Source organism: Rhinopithecus roxellana, chromosome 7, assembly GCF_007565055.1.
Source record: "Rhinopithecus roxellana isolate Shanxi Qingling chromosome 7, ASM756505v1, whole genome shotgun sequence".
NCBI classification, from domain to species: domain Eukaryota; kingdom Metazoa; phylum Chordata; class Mammalia; order Primates; family Cercopithecidae; genus Rhinopithecus; species Rhinopithecus roxellana.
The window spans coordinates 16,206,532-16,222,412 of NC_044555.1; positions in this window are offsets into that span (position 1 = coordinate 16,206,532).

The following is a 15,881-nucleotide window of genomic DNA, read 5'->3' on the forward strand; positions in this document are numbered from 1 at the left end:
GGAAGAATCCTTCCTTGCTTCTTCTACCATCTGGTGGTGTCCTACAATTTTCTTGGCATTCTTTGGCTTATGGCAGCATAACTACAATCTCTGTCTTTATCTTTATATGGCCTTCTTCCCTGTATGTCTCCTCTGTATCACTCTCTCCTTTTAAGGACATCAGTCATTGAATTTAGGGCCCACCCTAATCCAATATGACCTCATCTTAATTTGATGACATCTGCAAAGACCCTACTTTCAAGTAAGATCACATTCACAGGTACCAGAGGTTAGGACTTTATTATGGGGCAAATTCATATGTTGAAATTCTAACCTTCAGTACCTCAGAATATCACTATATTTGAAGACGGTCTTTAAGGAGGTAATTAAGGTTAAAAGAGGCCATTGGGGTGGACCCTAATGAAATATGACTGATGTCATTATAAGAAGAGGAGATTAGGGCACAGATAGACAGAGGGAGAAGATGGCCATCTACAAGCCATGGAGAAAAGTTCAGAAGCAACCAACCCTACCAACACCTTGATTTTGGCCTTCCTAGTCTCCAGAACTATGAAAACAATAGTTTCTGTTGTTTAAGCTGCCCAGTCTGTGATACTTGTTATGGCAACCTGAGCAAACCGACACATATTTCAACATATCTTTTGGAGAAGGCACTATTCAACCCTCATTAGGCAGTGAGAAGTGCTATGAAAATCAATAAAACAAAGTAGGAAGATAGTAAGAGAGAAGCAGTGGGCAGAGGAATTCAGTTCTCCCATCTCTAATCCCAGCCTTGCTTGTACGCTAAACTAGTAAAGTATACAGCAGAACAAAGAGCTTTTTATATAACTGCATGTACTTTCCATGGAAGATGGTTCAAAAAATAGCAAAAAAACTTCTGTTAAATTTAATCTAACATCACACCTAGATGAACTAGGAAAACAAGAGCAAACCAACCCCAAAGCTAGCAAAAGTAAAGAAATAACCAAAATCAGAGCAGAACTAAACAAAATGGAGATGAGAAAAAACATACAAAAGATAAGCAAAACCGAAAGTTCATTTTATGAAAGAATAAATAAAATTGATAGGCTGCTAGCTACACCAATAAAGAAAAAAAGAGAGAAGATCCAAACAAACACAATCAGAAATGACAAAGGGGACATTACTACTGACACCATAGAAATACAAGAAAAAAAAAAAACCCCTCTGAGACTATTATGAACACCTCTATACACACAAACTAGAAAACCCCGGAGAAATGAATCAATTCCTAGAAATATACAGTCTCCCAAGATTGAACTAGGAAGAAATTGAAACCCTGAACAGACCAAAAACGAGTTCTGAAATTGAATCAGAAAAAACAACAACAACAACAACAACAAGAAAAAACCCTGGGCTGGGTGGACTCACAGACAAATTCCACCAGAATACAAAGAAGAGCTGGTACCAATCCTACTGAAATTATTTCAAAAACTGAGGGTGAGGAATTCCTCACTACCTCATTCTATGAGGCCAGTATCATTCTGATACCAAAACCTGGCAGAGACACACACACAAAAAAGAAAACGTCAGGCCAATATCCCTCATGAACATAGATGCAAAAATTCTCAACAACATACTAGCAAATAGAATCCAGCAGTACATCAAAAAGCTAATCCACTATGATCAAGTAGGCTTTATTCCTGTAAAGAAGATTGGTTCAACATATGCAAGTCAATAAATGTAATTCATTACATAAACAGAATTAAAAATGAAAACCACCTGACGATCTCAATAGATGCAGAAAAAGTTTTTGATAAAATTCACTATCCCTCCATATTAAAAACCCTCAACAAACTAGACGTCAAAGGAACATACCTCAAAGTGCTAAGAGCCATCTATGACAAACCCACAGCCAACATCATACTGAATGGGCAGAAGATGGAAGCATTTCCCTTAAGAACTGGCACAAGACAAGGATGCCCACTCTCACCACTCCTATTCAACACAGTACTGGAAGTCCTAGCCAGAGCAGTCAGGCAAGAGAAAGAAATAAAAGTCATCCAAATAGGAAGAGACAGAGTCAAACTATCTCTCTTCACTGACAATATGATTCTAAACCTAGAAAATCCCACAGCCTCTGCTCCAAGTCCAAGATCTGATAAACAACTTCAGCAAAGTTTCAGGATACAAAATCAATGCATAAAAATCTCTAGCATTTCTATACACCAATAACATCCAAACCAAGAGCCAAATCAAGAACACAATCTTATTCACAATAGCCACAAAAAGAATAGAATACCTAGGAATACAGCTAACCATGAGGTGAAAGATCTCTACAATGAGAATTAAAAAGCACTGCTGAAAGAAATCAAAGATGACAAACAAATGGAAAACCATTCAATGTTCATGGACACAAAGAGTCAATATTCTTAAAATGGCCATACTGCCCAAAGCAACTTACAGATTCAACGGCATTTCTATCAAACTACCAGTTACATTTTTCACAGAATTAGAAAAAAACTATTCTAAAATCATTTGGAACCAAAAAAGACCCCAACTATCCAAAGCAATCCCAAGTGAAAAGAACAAAGCTGGAGGTATCACACTACTCAACTTCAAACTATAATACAAGGCTACTACAATAGCATGGTACTGGTACAAAAACATATACATACACCAATGGAACAGGTTAGAGGACCTATAAATAAAGCCACACACCTACAATCATCTGATCTTCAACAAAGCCGACAATAACAAGCAATGGGGAGAGGACTCCCTATTTAATAAATGGTGCTGGGATAACTGGCTAGCCACATACAGAAGACTGAATCTGGGTCCTTACCTTTCGCCATATACAAAAATCAACTAAAGACTTAACTGTACAAACTAAAACCATAAAACCCCCAGAAGAAAACCTAGGACACACCATTCTGGCCATAGGCTCTGGCAAAGACTTAATGATGAATACTCCAAAAGCAATTGCAACAAAAACAAAAACTAACAAGTGGGACCTAATTAGACTAAAGAGCTTCTGCACAACAAAAGAAACTATCAACAGAGTAAACAACATACAGAATGGGAGAAAAACTGTAAACAATTTACAGAATGAGAGAAAACATTTTTAAACTATGCATCCAACAAAGGTCTAATATTCAGCACCTACAAGGAACTTAAACAAATTTATAAGAATAAAAAAAAAACCTCATTTAAAAATAGGCAAATGATGCAGCCATGAAAATGAATGTCATTTGCAGCCATGTGGATGTGCCTGGAGGCCACTATCCTAAGTGAATCAATGCAGGAACAGAAAACCAAATACCACATATTTTCACTTACAAGCGGGAGCTAATCGTTGGGTACTCATGGACATAAAGATGGCAACAATAGACACTGGGAAGGGAACAAGTGGGGCCAGGGTAAAAAAACCTACCTACTGGGGTCTATGCTCATTACCTTGGTGATGGGATCATGGGATCCATACCCCAAACCTGAACATCATGCAATATACCCAGGCAACAAACCTGTGCATGTATTCCTGAATCTAAAATAAAAGTTGAAAAAACAGTGTATTTGCCCGTTTTCATGCTGCTGATAAAGACATACCCAAGACTGAGCAATTTACAAAAGAAAGAGGTTTATTGGACTTACAGTTCCACATGGTTGGGGAGGCCTCACAATCATGGCAGAAGGCAAGGAGGAGCAAGTCACATCTTACGTGAATGGCAACAGGCAAAGAGAGAGTTTGTGCAGGGAAACTCCCATTTTTAAAACCATCAGATCTCATGAGACCCATTCACTATCACAAGAACAGCACAGGAAAGACCCACTCCCATGAGTCAGTCATCTCCCACCAGATCCATCCCACAATGCGTGGGAATTATGGGAGCTACAAGATGAGATATGGATGGGGACACAAAGCCAAACCATATCAAACAGAAAAAAAAAAAATGGCAAAGGACATAAACAGACACTTCTCAAAAGAAGATATGCATGCAGCCGATAAGTAACGAAAAATGCTTAACATCACTAATCATTAGAGAAATGCAAATCAAAACCACAATGAGATACCATCTCACTCCAGTAAGAATGGCTATTATTAAAAAGTCAAAAAATAACAGAGGCTGGCAAGATTGTAGAGAAAAGGGAATGCTTACACACTGCTAGTGGGAGTGTAAATTACTTCAGCCACTGTGGAAAGCAGTCTGGGGATTTCTCAAAGAACACAGAACTACCATTGATCCAGCAATCCCATTACTGTGTATATACCCAAAGGAATATATATTGTTCTACCATAAAGACACATGCATGTGTATGTTCACTGAAGCACTATTCATAATAGCAAAGACATGGAATCAGCCTACATACCCATCAATGGTAGCCTGAATGGATAAAGAAAATGTGGTACATACACATCATTAAATACTATGCAACCATAAAAAAGAATAAGATCATGTCTTTTGCAGCAACATGGATGGAACGGAAGGCCATTATCCTAAGTGAATTAACACAGGAACAGAAAACCAAATACCACATGTTCTCATTCATAATTGGGAGCTAAACATTGAGCACATATGAACACAAAAAGGGAACAACAGACACCGGGGCCTACATGAGGGTGGACAGTTGGAGGAGGGTGAGGATTGAAGAACAACCTATTGGTATTATACTGATTACCTGGGTGACAATTATCTGTACAGCAAACCCTGTAACACACAATTTCCCCATGGAATATACCTGTACATATATCCCTTGAACCTAAAATAAAAGCTGGAAAGAAAAAAAAATAACAAATACACTTTTTTTTTTTCATAAAAAGCAAGTTCTTGGCCGGGCGCGGTGGCTCAAGCCTGTAATCCCAGCACTTTGGGAGGCCGAGACGGGCGGATCACAAGGTCAGGAGATCGAGACCATCCTGGCGAACACAGTGAAACCCCGTCTCTACTAAAAATACAAAAAAAAAAAAAAAAAAAAACTAGCCGGGCGAGGTGGCGGGCGCCTGTAGTCCCAGCTACTTGGGAGACTGAGGCAGGAGAATGGCAGGAACCTGGGAGGTGGAGCTTGCAGTGAGCTGAGATCCGGCCACTGCATTCCAGCCTGGGCGACAGAGCAAGACTCCGCCTCAAAAAAAAAAAAAAAAAAAAAAAAAAGAAAAGCAAGTTCTTAAAAATCTTTAAAGTTCTCTCATCATTATTCTTAATTTAATGAAAAAAAAGATGTACACTATCTTTATTTTCATTGACTTATCGAAGAAAAATAAACTTACTTTCCATCCCAGACATGGTCACTTCTGTGGAAAAGAAGCAGTTTATTCTTAGGGTCCAGAGCCACCCCCTAGAAACCTGGCCTGGTAACCAGTGCACTCTAGGCCAATCCAGTGACTCTTCTCCATGAAAATCTGAAAGATAAACTCATACATTTAGTGTAAAAAAGAAAGGTCAGATAACCTCATGACGATTCACAATAGTTGTAAGAAGCTTATGCAGTAATGTCACTAGATGCAAAGAAATGAAAAAGAAAATCAAGCTCTGCTCTACATAAAATATACCACATGCACATGCCAGGTAGCTCCCTGAGTTATGAAATAAAGTGACTATGAACCTGAAAAAACCGTTCTGTTAAATTATATGAACAATTATTGAGCACTTATTGTCAGGCAGTATGTATGATCTTTAATTTAATTGCCTGATCTCATTTGATACCTAAAACAATCCTATGAGTTGCATACTACTATTTTCTCCATTTTAAAGATGAGAAAACACAGGTTTAAGAGAACCAAATGGTTAACCCAAGGTCAAATAGCTAGACCTGAGACCCTCTAACTCCAAAATCCCCTTCTCAACCACTATGACATACCAACTTTTCTTTATGTACAGGTTATAAATCAGGACATGTTATGTACAACTGCTCTTTGGAGTCAAGAATTTCTTTCAAAGATAAGAATTTTGTGTCAGTGCATATCAGATACATGGATGACTTGCCACAGCTCTCCTTGCTTTCTATTTTCAAATATAAAATGAATTAATGGAAACACTTAGTGTCCTTTCTTATATTATGAATCCATTTCTTTCAGCCTTGGATAATGACCCAATACCCATGTATTCTCAAAGTCAAAGTCATGGTTTCTCCAAAGCCAAGCTCTTTTTCAGATACTTTGCCCTCCCATGAAGCAAGTGACCCCAAGACATAAGTTCTCACCATAGTCTAAACTCTCTTAGGAGCTATCACATGGAGAAGGCAGATACCTTCAAAGAAAGTATTTCAATAATCAACCCCATACTCCTAAAGTACATTTATCAAATAGCTTACACTGAAAGAGAAACCCTAACAATGCATCCCTCCTGGGAGATTCTTCAGCTGATTACATTACTGTGCTGCTGAGGAGGGCTAAAGCAGATCAGGAAACACTAAAATCTCCAGCTTAGAAGGCGCTCTTCAGGAAGCACAAAGCTGGGTCTTCCAAAGGAAGACAAGTTACTCCAGAAACAAGAGAAAACAGAAGTCCTATATCAAAGACCTTGAAAATGGCCCAACCATTGTGAAAAATAAGTCATAATTAAACAAAAGGAAAGGAATACATTGGCAGAGAAACTCATGCTGCAAAGTGATGGAACACCAGTCACAGATTAAAACTGGAGACTGGGAAGAAGGACCTCCATCCCCAAACCTTCCCACTGAGTAACATTTATGGCTATTACTTTCTTGCTGTTTGTAGCAAGCCTTTACAGATGTCTTGAGAATATATCTAATATAAAAAGGCACCTGTTGTTTTGCTTTCTTACTGCTAAGCTATTGATATTTTAGGAGAGTAATTGAACTTCTCAGTACTAACTTGTTTTCCCCATGAACTAGTATCCCCTAAAGATAAGTGAATTTTCAGAGCATACACGAAAGTAACCATAAATCCAGCGCCTAAATGGCATTTGTAGTTTATCAGCCTTTGAGGGAGAAGGAGGCAGCCTAGCTGTAAAGCATTTCCTCTAGTTTAAATTTGTCCTTGCCTCATCTTATGCACACATGCGTGTACACATCTTGCAACTTGGCATTTTTTAAGAATGAGGACAAAAAAGGGGATTTATTTTTGCAAATTAACCAGCAATATTTCTCCAAGAGAATTGCCGTGATCTGTTTGCCTGCATTGAAAAGTTGCTTTCATCCCACACAGTCCAGCTGTTATTCTCAGGTTGCTGAAATAATGAGCAATATTAAATAACAGAGTTGAAATCAGCCACCAAGACTCATGACCACATTTGGTCCTATGCAAATTACAGCCTCATTCAGAAGGGCGGTGTTCTTTTCCACCAGTGTCCGCCTTTCAGCACTATCAGGTTATTAGAACAGCTGGGGAATGCATGGGTCAGTACTCCCTCCAGCACTAACCACCAGGAGAGAAAAATCATAGTCTTACACCTCTCTCATGTTTTCCTTCATGCCTCAGCTGCAAAGTGGCCAGTGTCTGAGTTAATGGAATAGCACCTCTTAAAGATTACACCTTTCATCCAGACATACCACTATTAAGAGTCCCGTCCTCCTCCTAGCCATGTGACCAGTTCCCTTGTCACAGTGAGTTACGGCACCCATTCAGTAACTGTATATCTTAAGCACCTATTATGTGGCAGACCCTATGCTATAGGTTAGGGCTAACTATGTTATCATCATTCTTAACCAAGCAGTCCCTGACCTCACAGAGGTTACCTTTTAATTGGGAGATGGTCAGTGAGACAAGTAACCACAACAGCATGGACTATGGTAAAGAAGATAACAGTGGGCCGGGCACGGTGGCTCATGCCTGCAATCAGAGCACGTTGGGAGGCCAAGGCAGGCGGATCATGAGGTTAGGAGATCGAGACCATCCTGGCTAACACGGTGAAACCCCATCTCTACTAAAAAGAAAAGAAAAAGAAAAAAAATACAAAAGAAGGTAACAGTGGCCACGGACACACATACCTAGGGCACTTAACCTCTTCTAGTTCACATAGAAGTCAGGCTTTTTAAAGGACGTGGCATCTAAATTGAGACCTGAAGAATGAATGGGAATCATAAGATGAATGAGGCAAAAAGAATGGTCCAGGCAGAGGTAATGACACAGGCAAAAGCTCAGCAAAGAAGGAGCACATAGTAGGTTGCAGTAATTAAAAGAAGTTCAACATAGTTTAAGCATGAAGTTGAAATGTGCCATGGATTAATACACTTCTTGTAATAGCTCATTCTCCCACTCTCTATAGCAAGTTATTTCCTCAAACGTCAGAGGGTCTTCTAATCCAGCACCCATTACCCACCCCATCTGACTCTCAGAATGTGACCACACCTAATATCTTGTAGACAAAATAGAAATCACCAGACAAGAGCTCCCTCAACTTTCTGCCACCATACATAAAAACCTATGCATATCTGTGTCCATCCCAAGTGCTTTCCCCAACCCAAACTTTTACATGAGGATTGGGGTCTGCCTCCCATATAAAGCTAGTTCCTTGATGCTTTGGATCTTATTTTCCCCCAGGCCTCCCTGGAATCTCACTTTTTCATTATTCCTTATATATCCACCCCCCCATAGACCATTCTCATGAGTTTTAAACATTCCCATTTAATAAAACCCTCCTTCTATCCCATATCCTCCAAGTAAATAGTGGCCTATCTCTATCATCTACTTCATAGAAAAACTTCTCCCAAGAGTTGTCTATATTTGTGACCTCCATTTGCTCACCTCCTAGTCATTCTCTCATTCATTCTAATCTAGTTACCACATCTCCACTTCACTGTGTGCTTCACAATAAAGTCACCAATGACATCCATGTTACTAAACCCAAACACAAAGAGGACATTTTTTAGTCTTCATCTTCTTTGATGTCTCAGGGACATCTGACACTGTGATTCAATCAAATTTTTTAACAATCTTTTTCCTTAACTTCCATGACATATTCCCTTTTCCTAGTTTTCCTCCTACGCTTCTGTTCAGTCCTTTTAAGTATCCTTTTCATAGTGTATCCTTCACCAAGCCATTAAATGCTTGAGTTCAAAACTTGGTTTTAGGCCCTCTTCTCTTCCCAACATAAAATCATTACTCCCTATGTAAAATCATAACCATGACTTTGCTACCTTTATGTATATAATTCATAAATTTATATATACAGCCAAAAGCTCTCATACAGGATCCAAAGCTGTGTATACATCCATCTGCCTACTTAGTTGTCACAAATGTACTTCAAACTCTGCATGTCCAACACTGAACTCATAACCTTCCATGCCCTTCCTTCCACACACAAACACACACTTAAAAATAGTCCTTTTCAAGTACTTCCTATCTCAACAAATGGTATCCCTATCCATCCATTTTCTCAAATCAGAATTATAAAAATCATCTTTTATATTTCTCCTTCATTCCCTGCTTCCAGTTTACCACTGAGTCCAATTAATTTTGCCTCCAACATGTCTCTTGAACTCATACTTTTCTCTTCATTTCCATGCCACATTCTTTTTTTTTTTTTTTTTTTTATTATACTTTAAGTTCTAGGGTACATGTGCATAACGTGCAGGTTTGTTACATATGTATACTTATGCCATGTTGGTGTGCTGCACCCATCAACTCGTCAGCACCCATCAATTCATCATTTATATCATGTATAACTCCCCAATGCAATCCCTCCCTCCTCCCCCCTCCCCCCTCCCCATGATAGGCCCCAGTGCGTGATGTTCCCCTTCCCGAGTCCAAGTGATCTCATTGTTCAGTTCCCACCTATGAGTGAGAACATGCGGTGTTTGGTTTTCTGTTCTTGTGATAGTTTGCTAAGAATGATGGTTTCCAGCTGCATCCATGTCCCTACAAAGGACGCAAACTCATCCTTTTTTATGGCTGCATAGTATTCCATGGTGTATATGTGCCACATTTTCTTAATCCAGTCTGTCACAGATGGACATTTGGGTTGATTCCAAGTCTTTGCTATTGTGAATAGTGCCGCAATAAACATACGTGTGCATGTGTCTTTGTAGTAGAATAATTTATAATCCTTTGGGTATATACCCAGTAGTGGGATGGCTGGGTCATATGGTACATCTAGTTCTAGATCCTTGAGGAATTGCCATACTGTTTTCCATAATGGTTGAACTAGTTTACAATCCCACCAACAGTGTAAAAGTGTTCCTATTTCTCCACATCCTCTCCAACACCTGTTGTTTCCTGACTTCTTAATGATTGCCATTCTAACTGGTGTGAGATGGTATCTCATTGTGGTTTTGATTTGCATTTCTCTGATGGCGAGTGACGATGAGCATTTTTTCATGTGTCTGTTGGCTGTATGAATATCTTCTTTTGAGAAATGTCTGTTCATATCCTTTCCCCACTTTTTGATGGGGTTGTTTGTTTTTTTCTCGTATATTTGTTTGAGTTCTTTGTAGATTCTGGATATTAGCCCTTTGTCAGATGAGTAGGTTGCAAAAATTTTCTCCCATTCTGTAGGTTGCCTGTTCACTCTGATGGTAGTTTCTTTTGCTGTGCAAAAGCTCTTTAGTTTAATTAGATCCCATTTGTCAATTTTTGCTTTTGCTGCCGTTGCTTTTGGTGTTTTAGACATGAAGTCCTTGCCCATGCCTATGTCCTGAATGGTACTACCTAGATTTTCTTGTAGGGTTTTTATGGTATTAGGTCTAACATTTAAGTCTCTAATCCATCTTGAATTAATCTTCGTATAAGGGGTAAGGAAAGGATCCAGTTTCAGCTTTCTACTTATGGCTAGCCAATTTTCCCAGCACCATTTATTAAATAGGGAATCCTTTCCCCATTTCTTGTTTCTCTCAGGTTTGTCAAAGATCAGATGGCTGTAGATGTGCGGTATTATTTCTGAGGACTCTGTTCTGTTCCATTGGTCTATAGCTCTGTTTTGGTACCAGTACCATGCTGTTTTGGTTACTGTAGCCTTGTAGTATAGTTTGAAGTCAGGTAGCGTGACGCCTCCAGCTTTGTCCTTTTGACTTAGGATTGTCTTGGCAATGCGGGCTCTTTTTTGGTTCCATATGAACTTTAAAGCAGTTTTTTCCAATTCTGTGAAGAAACTCATTGGTAGCTTGATGGGGATGGCATTGAATCTATAAATAACCTTGGGCAGTATGTCCATGCCACATTCTTAATCCAAGTTATCCACCTGCTAACTAGACTACTACAATGATCTACACATAAACCTCACTGCATCCCCTCTTATCTTGCTCAATAGATTTGAGTTTTCAAAACACAAATCAGGACTTCCAGTGCTGACCAAGATAGAACAAGCCTACTACAGTGTCTCCCTCCCAGCAATTACAACGAAATATTCTAGGTATAAAAGGTAACTGCCTAAGGACTCTGCAAAGTAAATAAGAGTAGGAAAATTTAGAAGAGAAGTCATAAAAATGTTTAGGATCAACAATAAGCTGTTGCTTAAACTTTCCAAAGTATCAGACAGTGATCAACCTATGGAAAGAGTACTTTGGTGAGATCAAAACAATTATAAAACAATGTTTAAATCCTCTCAAGGTCTTTCCAAAAGGTGACAATCAAAAGCAGACTTTTAATCTAACCATAAGAAGTGATGAAGAGAGAGGCCAGGCATGGTGGCTCATGCCTATAATCCTAGCACTTTGGGAGGCCAAGGCAGGTGGATCACCTAATGTCAGGAGTTCAAGACCAGCGTGGCAAACATGGTGAAACCCCATCTCTAAAAAAATACAAAAATTAGTCAGGTATGATGGTGGGTGCCTGTAATCCCAGCTACTAGGGAGGCTGAGGTGGAAGAATCGCTTGAACTCGAGAGACGGAGGTTGCAGTGAGCCGATATCACGCCATTGCACTGCAGCCTGGGCAACAGAGTGAGACTGTCTCAAAAAAAAAAAAAAAAAGAAGAAGAAGAAGTGATGAAGAGAGAAATCCTAACGGAAGTAGAAATTTTAGTGAGCAAATCTCCAGAGATATAGGTCCCATTTACTGTTTCCTTGGTTACCACTAAAGATTGGTGAAAGACATTTGGAACAGTCAGGTTTAATATGAAAGATGTGACAAAACAAGACTGAATTTACCTCAGATACAGTTATGCAGACACTGTCAATTTCATGGTCCTACCTTTCCCAATCTATATATCTCACCAATGTACAAATCACTTAAAAGAAAGGTGCATAAAAATTGGCTTCCATATTGTACCACCAAAAATGCTAGATAGCTATAAATTAATACAGATTATCATCTCATCTGGTTTCCTAATATTGCCCTCCCAAGGCACTTTAGAGGATCAATGATTTTTTCAATTCCTTAAATCATTTCTGCTAGCACTGTTGTTTATGACAACTTCCTAGAAGCTTAAATCTGCCATGTTCCTTTCCTTGATGAAAATGCAAATTTTTCCCAACATATTGATTTTATCATTGTAAAAGCAGAGCATATTGCCTGGCATTCTGTACGGCTCTAAGTCACACTGTGTGATGGGAATTTTAAAGAGAGATGCCACCACTTTGCCCATCATTATCATTTCTCCTTTCTGATGGTCCTGACCAGTGCATCAGATCACACCTGTGAAACACCAACGGTACTTGCCATTCTTCTAAGATTTCATGATTAGGAGCCCATGTGACAGATAGCACTATGACACTGTGGACAACTGAATTGTTGAATTTGGGGGTGGAATTGAATGTTGATTAGTGTCTGTTTCCTCTTTGGGAGAAGAAAGATGATGCTAAGGTGTTCTTTTTCCTAACTTTCCCAGAAAGATGAGAGAAAAGGCAGCCTTGTCATAGCTAACGACTCTCTCAGCTCCGTTACTCCTGGCCTAGCATCTAAGAGAGGTAAATGATTTCACTGATTAGAAAATGAATCTTGAAAATGCAAGAGCCGCACAGAATACTGGCCCAGAATTGCACAGGTATTTGAATTGATGCTGAAAAATAACTTCATTTAAAATTACCACCAGTGAAAATTCACTATTAATGATGTGTATTTTGATCCAATGATCATCACTGATATGATTAGTACTCTTTCATGGTGCTAAATTCAAGAATTGTTTAGGTATTTAAATATGCACATTTTTAAAAATTAGGAATCTGGCTCCATTCACATCAATCCATAGGGATAGATACACCTTATTTCTAAAGACAAGCTCCTTTTTTGGTTGAGGAAGTCATATCTTAATAGTATAACAAGGTTGAAGAGAAGCTGGAAGAGTGAAATGTTAATAGTGATGGTCATACTGACATTTCTGCAACATATTGGATGTGATAATATGGGGAATTAGTTGCTCCCTGGGTATAAGGTAGACATTTTGAGAGGATTGATTTGTTCAGTCTACTAGTGTACCATTTAGTACATTTCATCTCCAAGGCATTAAATAGCATCATAACGGTGAGGAACAAAGTTAAGAAAATGGGAAATACCTTATCTACTGTGCTGAGAGTAGTTCAATCGCCCCATGAAATCTGGCCCAATGATTATTTAATCCAGTGTACTGAGAATTACTAATCTGATCCATAAAGTGTGTGCAACATACCTGTGTCTTTAGTGCACTGGAACAAATATTTCCTTTAATAGACACTCCCACATAATACCTAAGAAAGACATTAGACCACAAATGCTGAATAAAAAGATAGTTAAAACTGATGGATTCTGTTTCTGTCTCATCTCTATCCCTGTTGTCTTTTGTCTTCCCTCCCTTGTGGAGGAAGCTATAGAACTCTTTCCTCAGGATTTCCTCATTGAGGACCTAGCCCCAAAGGATGAACCATGTACAAACACCACTGAACAAATATGGACACAAAAACTCAGCGGGATGCCAAGAGCAGTCATGCTGCTTGCTCTCATTAAAGCTATTATGTATCCATTGAGACAGATGGCAAATCATGGTTATTTCATGGTTTACCATGAATGTCAAATAACATAAAGATAAAATATAGCTCAGCTAATAAAGAAGATGATAGAAAGGAGTAAAATTACAAGTAAATTTGTGACAGTTTTGATGCCAAAGTTACATGGCTGTCCAAAGATAGCGGTTCAGATAAGAAAACCAATGCTAGCAATAGAGTTGTAAAGTCATACTTCTTATGTAAGATGGGACCTCAGGGATCCCCATTTTCAATCCTGTCATTTATCAAATGAGGAAACTGAGGCTCAGAGGAGCAGAACAACTTGCTTAAAGTCACACTGATTATCAGTTACAGTGATAGGACTAGAAACCCATATCAGTCGTGTCTTTTCCTCTTTAGCATCATATGATGGCAATGAAACGCACAAATTGAGGAAATTCGCTCCTGGCCCTGGAGAAGCTGAGTCTTTCTTCTGACAGAATTTGAAGACCCTGGACTCCTTCAACATCACTGTCCTATACCAGAAAAAGTCATATGTTATGTACATAACACATCTCTATTCACAAGTAATCTTTAAAACACAAGTCTGGTACGTTAGTAAATTCCCTGAAATGAACTCAACTTACTGTGTGAGACAATGCAGTTTTATGGCTTTGTTGCTGTACTGTGTATTTAGTCCAGGAAAACAAGCAAAATAATACTGCTCTGTGAAAAGACCCACCAGACTGTATTATTTAATACTCCTAATAGATGATAGTCATTTTTGCAAGTGGCATCTGTCCAATAATGCAGATCTCAAAGAATGTCTCAACTGTGCTCAATCATTGCATCTCCTTCTATTAAAAAACTGCATTGAGATTTCTAGAACCACAGCAATCAATCTGCTTGATTAATGAAATTTTTTTAAGCTTTTGTTTTCCTGGCACTGGCTCTCAAAAAAATTAGGCGCTCATTTCCGCTTCCATTTGTGGTTGCTAGGAAAGTGAGAGATTTGGTGATAAATATTTATTATCTTCCAATTCCTGTCTCCCTTATGGTGGGGTTATTGCTTAATTCAGTTCCAGAGCTAAGGAAAATGTCTGTCGTGTCATTAACAATAAACAAAGCTGTAGTGTGTGTGCAATAATGAATTAAGCTCATCCCAGCCCATCTGGGCATCAACATTCACAGGCATCTTGTCAAGCAAAGATTCTACAGAATCCACAGGTCCTTGGTCTTCTTCTCATTATGGAAGTAATCTGTGGGAGGAGGTGGGTTAAGTTGTAAAATATTATTATACAAAGTGAGCAACCTCTTTTCCCAAAGAAGTTTCTGGCAATGAAGCAAAAATCTAGCTATTCTTGCCCCAAGGGTTGGGGGCTGGGGAGGGGAAGGAAAAATCACCAAGGCCCATTTGATCTTGGAGAATCAATGGAGCAGCCTCCCTATGGAAATTAAGCAGCTGGAGAGGGGCAAGTCTCAGTCTGGACTTGTTCACTTTTTGTATTTATTGGCCAATTCAGAATGGTTCCCTCAATGTGCCAGTGAGCCTTTTCCAAACTGCTTCATAAGAATTTCACTCACAATATTTCTACTACTTCCCTTCATTAATCATTCTCTAGTAAACAGCATAGTAAGGATGTACTATTCTGACAATAAACCTCTGTTTCCTTCCAGACGAAGGCCTCCACATTTCCTTAACCTATTGCTAACATAACAGATACCCTAAATCAGTGCTTTGCAAATATTAATAAGCATTTGAACCACCTAGAGATGTTGTTACAATGCAGATTCTGATTCAGTAGGTCTGAGATGGAGACTGAAATTCTGCATTTCTAGCAAGCCTCAAGTAATGCCCATGCTACTGTCTGCAGACTTTCCTTTGAGTAGCAAGATCTTAAGTGAGTCATCTCTCCACTTGGAATTTCAAATAGTCATGCAAAGATAATAAATTTAAAAGCCTGCATATTTCAAAAGAGGAGAGAAAAACAAGTTTTCAAAACTTTAAATCCTACATAAAGAAAATATTTTAAAATATTTTACGTATTTTAAAACAGATGAATATGATACTTTTATCCAGGGCTGCCTCTCAAAATATTGTTTCTCTTTAAATTATAACATCCTGTGACCAC